The 12,771-nt window shown below is 47.4% G+C and overlaps 1 long non-coding RNA gene across 1 annotated transcript; it reads right to left on the reverse strand.

Moving 5' to 3' along the window:
• Nucleotides 1-341: 341 nt before the first annotated feature.
• Nucleotides 342-6,204, reverse strand: LOC108593952 (uncharacterized). Its single transcript, XR_001914597.3, has 4 exons — nt 5,945-6,204; nt 4,430-4,657; nt 3,460-3,617; nt 342-1,225 (listed from the first exon to the last, which is right to left on the reverse strand). It is a non-coding gene; the product is annotated as an uncharacterized LOC108593952 (long non-coding RNA).
• Nucleotides 6,205-12,771: the final 6,567 nt, after the last annotated feature.

Here is a 12,771-nt window from a genome sequence, read left to right on the forward strand (position 1 = left end):
TTCCCAGAAATAAGTTTTCGCTCTCCCCTTGTTCTTTGGGTATTTTCTTTGTTTGTTTGTTTTGGAGACAGAGTCTCACTCTGTCACCCAGGCTGACTGCAACCTCCACTTCCGGGTTCAAGAAATTCTCCTGCCTCAGCCTCCCGAGTAGCTGGGTCTGCAGGCATGCACCACCATGCCCAGCCAATTTTTTGTATTTTAGTAGAGACAGAGTTTCACTATGTGCCCAGTCTGGCTGGTCTTGAACCCCTTAGCTCAGGCAATTTGCCTGCCTCAGCCTCCCAAAGTGCTAGAATTACAGGTGTGAGCCACCGCACCTGGCCCACTTTGTCCTTGTGAGCAGTCATGGTGTTGCCACCTTCTGGCTGAGTTAGCCAGCTTGGACCATTGCTGAGTGAGAGGTGGGCTCCCATATGAAGGTGGACATGTAGGTGAGGCCCCGGGGATATCGTTTATTCCCCTCCCTTCTGTGAATCGTCTACAGGCACTGCTCAAAGAAGAAAGGGACACCATCCCTAGTTTCAAGGAGGAACTAGTCCTGCCCCTGATGGCTGTGGATGATACATAGGGAAGTAAACTTGGACTGAGAAAACACAAACTATCTCGACTTGCAACATACATCCCACTGATAAACCTGTTGATAAATCCTAACATCGATAAGAGATCTGTCTGGACCTTTCAGGTCTGAACAGACAGAGCTGCTGCTGAGAACCTGTGGAAACTGACAATCCAATTCCTCTCTATGGTCTGAAGTTTCCCTCTTTTCACTGCATCACCAGTGCAGGCCTCTTTGACTCACACAAGACCGTTTTTTTAGCACAGGTTCACATGGAGGTCAACTGTCAATCCCCAATGCTACAGAAACTGACTGTGAACCTCCAGGTGTTTTTTTTTCCCCCCCTAATCTACCAAGCAATGAATTGGCACTTTTCACTGAGGAATGACTACTGGGCCCTTTAGAGCTGCTTTAAGCTCCATGACTTAATGACTCTCCCGTTTAATGGAAGCAAAAGCTGTTTAAGTGGTCACAGCTGCCAGGAACTTTGCTAAAAGAATGAAACTTTCTGAGCAGGTTGGGCAGTAGCAGTGCTAATCTCCGAGCCCGCAGCCCCTCGCCTACCTTTATCTCAGGCTTGTTTTGACAGTACCCGGAGCTGGTCCCACCAGAAGAGCAGCAACCTCGCTCCTTTCCCTTTTCACATGTTCTGTGGCAGCCCGTGGTTTGCTGCAGGGGGAAGAAGAAACAATCAAGCATTGTCTTGTTAGAAGACCGGTGTGTCAGGGCTTCATGGAATAAATATTATTTGCCTGGGAGGGGAACTGGCTGGAAGACAGCTCACCATGTCAGGTGCGGGCTGGGGCAGGAGGGTGGGAGGGCGATGATGTTTGGGTTTGGTTTTATTATTAGTTTAATCTTTTTCTCTCTACTGCTGTGAATTCTGCACCCCCCTCCCCCGCCAAACAGGCCATTAAGTACAAAGCTTGTGTCTTACACCACCTCTGCCAAGAAGAAACAAAAGACATTTTCCAAAGCATGTGCCCTTGTGTCACTTAGGCTCCTCAGTTGCTCCCTGTCCAGCTGTGCATGGCAAAGGGTGCACACTGCGGGACCCTCACAGGGCAAAAGCTCCCCTGGGAGCCCTCCACCTGCACCTGTAGCCCTGGCAGCCCCAGATGTCTTATCTGATGGGGTTCACAGCTCTGTCCTTTCATTCCTCAGGCAAAATACTAAAAGGACAGTAGGCTCCTTTGTAGGTCTGGAAAAACTGAACACTCCCACCCCAGTATCCCAGTTAGCACTTATTGAGTTCTTACTGTATGCAGGTCACTAACCGCTCTAGCCTGCTGCGTTTCACGATTCCTTCACGTCTTTTGCTCAGGAAAGCCACACATGTCTCCGGAATAAAGAACAAAAGACCAATGACTAAGAGACAGACACTTGAAGGATTGCTCCATAAAGGTCGAGCCCGCCTCATCTCAGGAGAAAGAGAATGTTTTCCTGTAAGGAAAATAAGAGCCCTGTAGCCTTTCCACAGCCACAGAGCAGTGGAACCGTGAAAGGGTGCCTCCACTGTGCAATCAAAAGTCTCTTTCTGGCCAGGCATGGTCGCTTACACCAGTAATACCAAAATTTTAGGAAGCCAAGGCAGGAGAATCATTTGAGCCCAGGAGTTCAAAACCAGCCTAGGCAACATGGTGAGACCCCTGACTCTACAGAAAAATGAAAAAACTACTCAGGCATTGTGGCATGCACCTGTAGTCCCAGCTACTCAGGAGGCTGAGGTGGGAGGATTGCTTGAGCCCAGGAGGTTGAAGCTACAGGTGAGCCACGTTCTCTCCACTGTATTCCAGCCTGGGCAACAGAATGAGACTGTATCCCCTCCACCCTCAAAAAAGTGTTTAACCCATATACACCATGGAATATTATGCAGCAATCAGAAATGATGAGTTTGTGTCGTTTGTAGGGACATGGATGAATCTGGAAAACATCATCCTCAGCAAACTGACACAAGAACAGAAAATGAAACACCGCATATTCTCACTCATAGGTGGGTGATGAAAAATGAGAACACATGGACACAGAAAGGGGAGTACTAAACAGTGGGGTCTATTGGGGGGAAAAGGGGAGGGCCAGTGGGAGGGGGAGGTGGGGAGGGATAGCCTGGGGAGAAATGCCAAATGTGGGTGAAGGGGAGAAGTAAAGCAAAGCACACTGCCATGCGTGTACCTACGCAAATGTCTTGCATGCTCTGCTCATGTACCCCAAAACCTATAATCCAATAAAAAATTAAAAAAAAAAAGTGTTTAACCATAAATCCTCATCACTAAATCCATTTTGGGTATAAGCCACCTACCCAATGGCTGTAGTAATAGTTGTTAATGATTGAGAATGCACAGTATGTCCGGCACTTGCTAAGTGCTTTCCATATATTATCTCACCATGTGGCAAGCCTGAGGAAAGCTTGGAGAAAGTGAGGAACTGCCCAAAGTCACAAAGTTCTCAGAAGGCTTCCTGAGAATGGCACCAAGGCCTTGGCTTTACAGGCATGGCACTGGAGTCAACTTCACGTGCTGGGGATGCTGTGTTCCCAGAAGGCAGAGACCCTATCTGTGTACTTTTCTTAATCATTTTTGTATACAAAATAATTCAGTGCTGTGCTCAGTGCCATGAACAATTAAGGACTTCACACATGCTTTTTGAGGATGATAATGATCTCACCATCCCAGCCAGTGAAATAAACATTGCCTCCCTTCTCTCAAAGAAAAACAAAGAGCCACAGCAGGCCAAGCCACCCCGGGCACACTGCAGGGTATGTAGAGATGGCACCAGCAGGTGCATTCCACAGACCTGGCTTTGGATCCTGGCCTGGTCACCCACTCTCTGGGCCCCTGGAATGCACCAGCTGACCTCTCCAAGGCCAAGTTTCCCCAAACATGGGAGAAAGTCACAGCACCTACCTTCTAGGTCATTATGAAAATGAAGTGAGAAAATGCCCATGGTGTTTCCAGCAGCACTGCCTGGTAGAAGGCAGGTGTTCCATGTCAGTTTCCTTAGCGCCCAGGTACTTTCTTCCTCTTGTAGAACTCTCAGCACTCAAGAGCCCCTTCAGTAAGACCTGGAATGCAGTTTGTTGACCAAAGGAGTACTGGCAGGGAGGGAGGATCTTCACTTGGGTGGCCGTATCTCCTATGTCTGCTCTTGGTCCCCCTCTGCCTTGGGGACACTCCCACCAACACATGCCACTGGCACCACACCCTGCTGTCCATCATGCACTGCTGTTCTTACTTACCTAAAAAGCCCATACTTCAATATCCTGTTGTCCTCAGTGGCACAACTGAGACCAGGCTGGAGCTTTTAAACAAGAGGTAACTCATGTGGGGAATACCATCTAAGTAACTCTTAAGGTTACTGCTGCATCCTGTGGCCCACACAGGCTCTCTGCCCAGCTCTGCTTGTCTGCGAAGGCTATCCTCCAGCCTGTCTAGAGTGCACAAGGTATGGGCTGGAAAGAAAGAGGCCAAGGCGCTAGATGTCTCTCTCCCACCCATGACCTATTTCTGAGTTCTTACCAAATTGAAAACAGGCCTTCGTCCCAGGGGATACCAGGAGTCAGAGTTCCTTTCAGTGGGCCTTGCCTTATTATATTCAGGAGTGTGGCCCACTAGATAAATGTGTCAATTCAACAATAACTCCTGCTTCTATACACGCAATGCTCCCTGAAACAGCAGGGAAAGGGAAGAGGAGGGGAACTTCATTACAAGTGCTTTATATTTATGCTGTCTCATTAGATGCTCCCAACAAGCCTATCAGATATTTTAGGACCATCATTCCTAATTTGCAGATAACAAAATTGGGCCTTGGAGAGGTTCAGGGAATGACCAAGCTAAGCCAAGTTCTATGTCCCTCCCTTGAGTCCAGGATACCAACCTAGTCACTGAATCTTCCCCAAGAACAAGCCTGGGCCAGGGTGAGAAAGGGGCTTCCTGGAAGTGCTGAGGTAAGTCAGCACTGCATGCAGCCACAGGCAAGGCGCCATGGCAGTTGTCCCTCTCTCCGCCAGGTTGTAGGTCAGGACACCTGGTTCAAGTCCAGACTTTGCCACTTGGAAGGCTATGCGGTCTGAAATCGTTATTCTCAGTGCTTCAATTTCGGCATCTGTAAAATGGTAAGGAACAAACCAATTAATATCATCAAGCCCTTAGTGCCCTTGGTGCCTAGAACATGTATTTAATAAATATCAACATTGTTATTGTTAGTGTAATTTCCTTTCAAAGTCTTGCAAGAAATAAATGGGATGACTGATGCAAAAACATGTTATAACCTGCAGAGGTAAGAACTGACCACTGCTGTATGCTGAGAAGGTAACAGGAAAAAGAACTTGGCCTTAGATTATGTCATCAAACAGCCTCAAACTTTCAGTAGAAAGCACAGAAATACTCCAAAAAGCAATCATCTGCCTTGTGGTTTTCAACTTTAGACCAGATGCTTTGTTCTGTACATAACTATTTGCATTTCACTTATCCTCAATCATCACATACCTGGGAGGGAAGGAGGCTGCGTGGAGCCCCTGGAGCCCCAGCCCTCCGCGTGGTTACGCCTCCCCGTGCTTCTGGTCTAAGTAGCATTGCCTGGTCTAAGCAGTCCTTGGTGCCTTAGCATGAACAGAGCATACTATTAAGCTCTGTCTCCCTTTCTCAGCTAGCTCAGGTGCAATCCTTCCTGACAGTCTGGAGGAACCAGGCAGGCTGGCCACCCAGTGAGGGGAAGTTGCTGCTAGCAGATTAATGGCTGAAAGCCCAATAGTACCACCCCTCATTGTCTTGTAGCAAAGACTCCTTGGCTCATGTTTAGAATGTGTCTGATTAATTAGCCAAATAAGAGTCACTGAGTACAACTTTATGGCATCACTCGGCTGGAAACAGTGGGGTATCTAGGGGAAGTGTCCATGCTTGGTCCCTGCCCTTACAGAGATCGGTCTGGCTGATGGAATGAGATTAATAAAATGGAAACAATGAGCCAATCATAAAAGACAGTACCGTCATGAAGGGTTGGATTTTATGGCACAGAATGCAGTTGTTAGAGTTAGAGGAGAGAGAGTGGGCAGAGAAATGCTCCTGTGTGAAGAGGTTTGTTAGCTGAGTTTTTCAGGTGTGTAGGAGTTGAAATGGTGGGAGGGAGAGGCATTCCAAGTTGGGGAAGCTACGTGAGAGAATCTAGGAGACAGAAAAGAACAAGGGCTGTTTATAGGGCAGAGGCTAAACTGGCAGGGCTGGAGTAGAAGGAGGGCATCCTAATTTCCAGCCTTATCCACTGCTTTGCAACAACCAGGAAAATGAATCCCAATTGGCCATAAAACTAGTTGAGGGGCATGCAACCCGTCCTATTCTGCCTCCCATACTTACAGCTATACAGGAACAACTGCCTGAAACTCAGTCTCCCCACCTGTAAAATGGGATAGTGATATGTGTCCAGCAGTTTCAGTGAGAATTAAAAGGGATAAGATGCACAGGCTCCCAGGGGCAAGTGCTCACAGGCAAGGAATAGGGCAATTCTCCCTTCACACTCCACAGAGAAGAAATGCCCTCCAGCTCTCCCAGGAGACAGAGTCCAGCTCTCCTTCCAGACAGCACTTAGAGTTGTTTCACTTCTCCACTTCTTCAACGAAGTTGTGGGCAGAGGATAAATGCAGAGTTCTCTTGTACTGGCCAAGGAGAGAGAACAAGACCCTATGAGCCTCTTGCTGTTGACATTGATCCACAGGGGTTGCAGGATGGGACTGAGGCAGGTGCACCTGCCGGGAAAGCCTGCCTGTACCCCACCTTGTGAGGTCCTAACAAACACCCTCCCAGACACAGGGGCTCTGCAGAGTTCAGCCGGCTGTCCTATGGGGGTGGGGACCCTCCTCCTGCCCTGCCACTCTCTCTTTCTCCTGAAGAGGACAGGCAGGTGGGCATGGCCACAGGAGAACCTCTCAAAGGTGCCCAGGGAAACAACGGTGGCCTGGTAGGGAGTTGCCCGAGACTGAGAGCGTGGGGGAAGTTGAGCGGGAGGAGGAAAGCGCGTGCTGTAGTGCGCGCAGCCTCGCGTTAGGGAAAGCATTGTGAGAAGTGTGGTAAATGGTTGCTAGGTTTAGAAACAAACAAACAGCGGACTGAAAAATGTTTCGGAAGGAAGGAGTGTCTAATCAATCAGCCCCGAGGGACAGGTCCGCACCGCCTGACCGTGCTCCTCAGCCTGGTTTCAGGCCACCGAGTCCAAGTTTCTGCCACAGTTCCAGGGCTGAGGCTGTTTCCAAAGAGTCCTGTAATTGTTTTCCACCTGTGCCTCACCCAAACAGCACGGCTGGCGCAGGCGAACACCTTCCCTCTCCTCTCCCTCCAGGCTGGGCCCCAGAAATAATTAGAGGAGGGAGGAATCAGTCCACCGAGGCCGGGCCTGGGAGAAGTCCGGGTGGGTCTGTGGGGCTAAGAGGTGAAGGCGGTGGCAAGTGTGGGCCAGGGGAGTCTGGAGGGGTTGACACCGTCCACTGCACCGCAAGCCCCGGAGGGAGAGCCCTGCTGTGCCCCGGGAGGGAGTGTGAGCAGGTGCAACCACGCGGAGCTAGGGCTCCGGGGACTCTGTGCAGCCTCCTTTCCTCCTAGGGGCGTCGCCCAGCTGTGCCCCTCCGACTGCGCAGGCCTGAGAAGCTGGTGGCTACCTGGGGTTGGCCTGCTCCTCGCGCACGTGTTCAGGGCGCACGTGTTCAGGGTAGCCACGGGACGCTGCGCCTGTGCTTCAGATGCTTGGCTAGAGAAAGGGTTGCTTGACAGGGCGCGTGGGCAAGTGCATGTGAGTGCACACATATGTGAGCGCATGTGTGTCTGCGCGTGTGCGTGTCCACGGGAACCAGAAGGGGCACCCTCATTCTAAGCCCCCAGGGGACTGCCTGAAGCTGCTGGATAGAAACTCCCCGAGAATGTAAACTTTGTGCGGGAAGGAGTTTTGTTTGATGGCTGCTGTAAAGTACTGGGTACACAGCAGATGCTTAATAAATAGCCGTTGAGTTATCAATGGACTCCAGGAATGGAGGCAGGTCCTTCTGGAACTGGAGAAAGGACAAGGCCACATTTCACCTACTTCTCTGTTCTTCTTGGTACCAGCCCTGGCATCCCTGGCAAGGCCAATCTTTCTTAAATCCGGGTTGTGCCAAGTTTTCCTCCCTGTTCCTGTTCTTACACCTTCTCCCCTTTGTCTCTGTTTCCTGCTATCCCCTGTGTATAAGCGCCCCTGAAGTCAGAGTGGGAGACAGGAAGGTGAGAGAAGCAGAGTTCTGGAAACAGAGAGCTACCAGGGTGGCCTCTTCCTTCTGAAAGGGCACAGAACGATGGGGTGAAACTGGTGCTCTTCTTCACCTCCTCCCATTGGAAATTTGGACTTTGAACTTCAGTTTCCTTGCTTTGAAACAACAGCTATTCCACTTGTCTCTCAGGATTACTGCAAAGAGTCAGGCAGGAGGCTGAAAAGTTCTGGAGCACTGGAGCACATAATAGGTCCTACAGAAATGTTCGTTTCCTGACTAGCATCCAACAGTCTGGGAGTGCCCCAGTTGTGGCTGAGGATGGTTATGGTTTGATCATCAAGATCAGAACACCCCTCCTTTTTCACAAAATACTTTGAGGAGAATTTAATGGCTGCTGAAAATTAAGGAAACCTTTGTTTCTAAAACATTCAGGAGTTAATATGCTGTGAGTCATGTGTTCTGTCAGGGCCTCTGCTCACTCCAGAGGGATCTTTTCCAAGTAATTAAACAATGATATTGTGACCAAGCTGAAGTCCAACAGCCCCAGCCTTTCCATCGGGGATCTTCTCCTGCACGCAAGCGCTGCTTCTGCTTTGAGGACTACTGCGATGGAGATGAGCAGATTCTTCCTTCAGCTGTAGAGGGAGACACAGCAAAAACCTAATGCTGCCAATAATGCTTTTCATCTCCAAAGGAAGGATCCGATTTCACTCATCTCAGCCTGATTTAAGAACCCACCAGAAATAACAAACTTCATGGGGTAATTAAGAAATTATCCTCTTACGAATTTGTAGATGTCTTCTTTTCCTTGGGACAAGACAGAAAGGCGTTGTCTTTTACCATGGTGAAGCTGCTGCGATTAACCATGCCACCCAGGGAATTGTTCACTTGTGGGTAAGCTGGTAGCTTGCCGTTCCAGGATGCACCTGCCAAGGTACTCTAGAATAACATGTTACATCCTCTGTGATGAAAGAAAAACTTCAATCACACTTAGTTAAAGGAGCCCTTTAAACCTGGCCTGTCAATATCCTGGAGGAGGAGAATTACACCAAGGTTAAGAAAAGGTTTCCCAAAACTGGCTAGACATATTTGTTTAAAGGGATTAGGTGCATTCAGTCTGGGCCTGATCAATATTGCCTGTTTTGGGGTTTGTGGAAAACAGTGCAAATATCCACAGAGAACCTAGGAAGTCCCTAAAGACCTAAGGAGGGGATTTTTTTTTTCTATTTGATAACAAAGAGAAATCCCTACCCATAAGATTTCTAAATCCTGACCTGTTTTAACTTAGGAGTCTTGTGAAAAGTTATTGGAAATATAGACCAAAAGCCCAGTGGTAAAATTGGAATTAACATCAGTCTCCTCCTTTCAATCATATTCTATCTCACTTCTTTCCTGCTCTCTCTGTCTTATTCTGTCTCTCTGTGTGTCCCTCTCATAAACACACAAAGCAACAACCCAACATGCTTGACAAACATAGATTCATGAGTCTTCTGACGTTTTTGATATGCTAGAAGAAGTACTAAAAGAATATATGGGTGTATGTGCATATATGTCAGCGTTTCTGCTTAGCACTTGATATATTCCAGAAGCTGTTACACACGTTTCCTCACTGTGGCAGGAGTTGTCATTATCCACAATTTTACCAAAGAATAGACTGAGACTGAGGCTTAAGGAGGTAAAGTGACTTGGGTAACAGTGTGCCATCAGGGTACAGCATAGCCAGGAGTAAATCTGCCCTCCCAGTGCATTAGAAATGGCCATCATCTCCTCCAGCCTACACGAAAAGACCCTCATAATCAAATTACCACTCTACAGTAAAGCCTTGATAGCAGTTTCATGTGCAGCCCCTTCCAGAAGTATTTGCAATTCATAATCCAAATGAGAAAAGCTGTTAGTAAAAATTTCAGGTACTAGTAACAGGCTAAATAAAGGAAACAAATATTTGGGCTTAAGATGAGTCAGGGACTCTTGAGCTGCAAGAGTTGGCAGGAGTTTTGTTTCTAGGAGCTTCTACAAGCCTCATGGTTGCCACTTTGCCTTCAGCCTGTGCCCTTCCAATCTGCTGTATGTGTCAAATGCTTGCTTCAACAGACCCGGACATACAAGCATCAGAAGGGAGGACTCCCTAGCATGGTGGCTCTCTGAGTGTGGTCCCAGGACTGGCAGAAGCAGCATTACCTGGGAGCTTAATACAGATGCCAACCCTCAGGCTCTGCCCCAGCACTGCTAAATCAGAAACTCTGGGAGAGGGGCCCAGCAATCTGTGTTTTAACAAGCCCTCTGGGTAATGCTGATACATGCTGAAGTGTGAAGACCACTGCCTATTGTCTACAGGAGAGTGCCCAGACACCCCCCAGACCTCACCAGCTGAACCAAACAGGTTCCTCCTCCCCTCTAACCAGACCCACCTAACACTCCCTGTTTCCTAAGCATTTCTTTTTCATGTATCTTTGATACCCTGTTCCTGTCATTTGGAATGGCATTTCCTACTCCCGGCCTGACAAACTCGTATTTATCATTTAAAGCCCAATTCAAAGATCTCTCCCTCTTGAGACTTCATGCGTTTTCTCTCTGCTGGGTTTTGGTTACTTCCGTGTCTTCCCTGCTGGCACCCACGTGTACCCCAACAGCATCGCCACATTGTGTGCTTTGGCATGAGCCTTGTGGTGGACTTGAACCTCAAGGTAGCCCCAGCACCTGGTATTGTGCCAGGAATGTGGTAGATACTTAATCAATCTGGACTCATTAAATGAATAAGTGAATGCTTGAGCCCAAGTACAGTCATCCCTTGGTATCCCTGGAGGATTGATTTTAACACCTTCCAAGGTCACCAAAATCCACAGATGCCCAAGTCCCTAATATAAAATGGCACAGTATTTGCATCCAATCTATGCACTTCCTCCATATACTTTACATCATCTCTAGGTTACTTACAATTCCTAACACAATGTAATGCTATACAAATCATTATACCTTATTATTGAGGGAAAACTGACAAGAAAAAATATCTGTACATGTTCAGTATAGATGCAACTTTTTTGAATATTTCCCATCTGAGGTGGGTTGAATTCATGGATGTAGACCCCACAGAGAGCTATATTCTATCAGGCCTCATTAAGTACTCAAAATAGACAACTGGCCTGTCAGCATATGGCTGGTTGCTTCAGAGCCTGATCTGACCTCCAGGCAGCCTGACTCCTAGCCAGGGTAGTCTGTGAAGTTCAGTTTGTTTCACCTGGGCGCCATGTCTTTAGGTTATGTAATTGTTAGACAGTAGTCATTTTTGGTTACTCTGTGACTGATAAATATGTCAAATACTTCAAACAGGTACAGTTCTTCCCTTGCGGCTGTGGAGCTGTGACTGCTGAGGCCACAGCCTGTATTGGTTATCTCCGCATCTCTCTGTGTTTGTAGTTGTAAATGGCAGCAACCTATCACAGTGGTATCTAGACCAACTATTAAACCATTTATAATGCCCAGAAACCAATTTGTGGCAACCAGCAATTAGTTCCATTCATGTTTTTAATTTTTCTCCCTTTGAAGTTTAATAGATGGTTATTATGATGTAGTCTTCACTGACTCCAAGTCTGCAGGCTGTGTGCAGCCTCAGTCTGCAGCCAGAGAAAATTAGACTCTACAGAAAAACAGTGTAACCTAAAGCGATGCTTTGGATTCCACTTCTGAGCCTGTTTCTCTGTCCAGGTCTTCTTTGTCCATGAAGAGAGTTAGGATGAAAGAGGATTGGGAATACATCCATTGTTTATTCCTTCATGCAACGTATATTTAGCGAGCTTTACTATGTGTTGGGTACTGGGGATGCACAGAGAGCAGGACTTGATACGTCCCTTCACAGAGCTTCTAGACTAGTAGGGGAAGAAAGTTTGGGAAGAGGAATTTGCAGTCTAGTGGGATGCCTGCTATGATAGAGGAAGCTCAGGGGAGGGAGCTCAAGGGTGAGGAGCAGTTAGCCAGCTAGACATGCAGAGGAAGACTGCTCTGGGCAAGGAAGCTGGGGGGCGGTGAGAGAGAGGAGGCACTTCTGAAGAACTCAAAGTCATGCACATGGCTGGACTCAGGATGGCAGACTCTGGAGCTGGAACTACCTCTGGGGTGTGATGCCTTGAAGTCCTCATGCATTTACCAGAAGAAAATAAAGCTAGTTTCACTTAAAAATGTCAGGTCATGAAAGGCTGAGATAAATGACAGTCTGGTGCTAGGACAGAAGGGGACAGGAGGGGGCAAAATTTCTCAGTAGTGCTTTCCTTGTGATCAGCGCAGCCAGAAATTTGCCCAAAGTGCACTTTGTTTAAAAGGGATCTCTGTTTCTTCAAGCCATTAGTAGCTTTGGGGACTAAGGAGGTTAAGGAGACAGGGATCTGTACATAAAAGGATTATAATTTACCATTAATTGTCAACCTTTCTCTTTCTACTTGCTCCTTCCCCAGTGCTTATAAAACATACTTAAAAGGCTTTTTCATTCTTAAAAAAAAAAATCAGCCTAACTAAATATAAGCCACCCTTCACCTTGTTATACTTGCAAAATCTCTCTTTATCTCTTCCCTTCCTTCGATAACAAAGTTCCTTAAAAAAAGTTCATGCATTTTTTCCATAGACAGTGCCAAGCTTATGTCTACTACACTCCACAAAGCCACTATGACAACAGTCACCAGTGCCCTCAATGGGAAGTTCCAATGGGATCCTTTGTTCATTCAACAAGAATTACATATATCTACCCTGAATCAGGCACTGTTCCAGGTGTGGATATACTGGTGTGAAGTCTTCTTGGTGCTTATGTTTTCATGAACTCCTTTTAGTTCTTAGGTATCTTTGGCATTTGCCATGGTTGGGCTTTGCCTCTGGAAACATTCTCATATCCCATAACAAAAATGTCCTGTGGTTGTCCTTCTGTCTTTCTCATAGTTTCTTCCCAGTCTCCTTTGCAGATTTTTTATCCTCTACCTAGTAATTAAAGCTTGAGGGTTGTAGGCTC

This window comes from Callithrix jacchus, chromosome 10 (assembly GCF_049354715.1).
Source record: "Callithrix jacchus isolate 240 chromosome 10, calJac240_pri, whole genome shotgun sequence".
In the NCBI taxonomy this organism is placed as follows: Eukaryota; Metazoa; Chordata; class Mammalia; order Primates; family Cebidae; genus Callithrix; species Callithrix jacchus.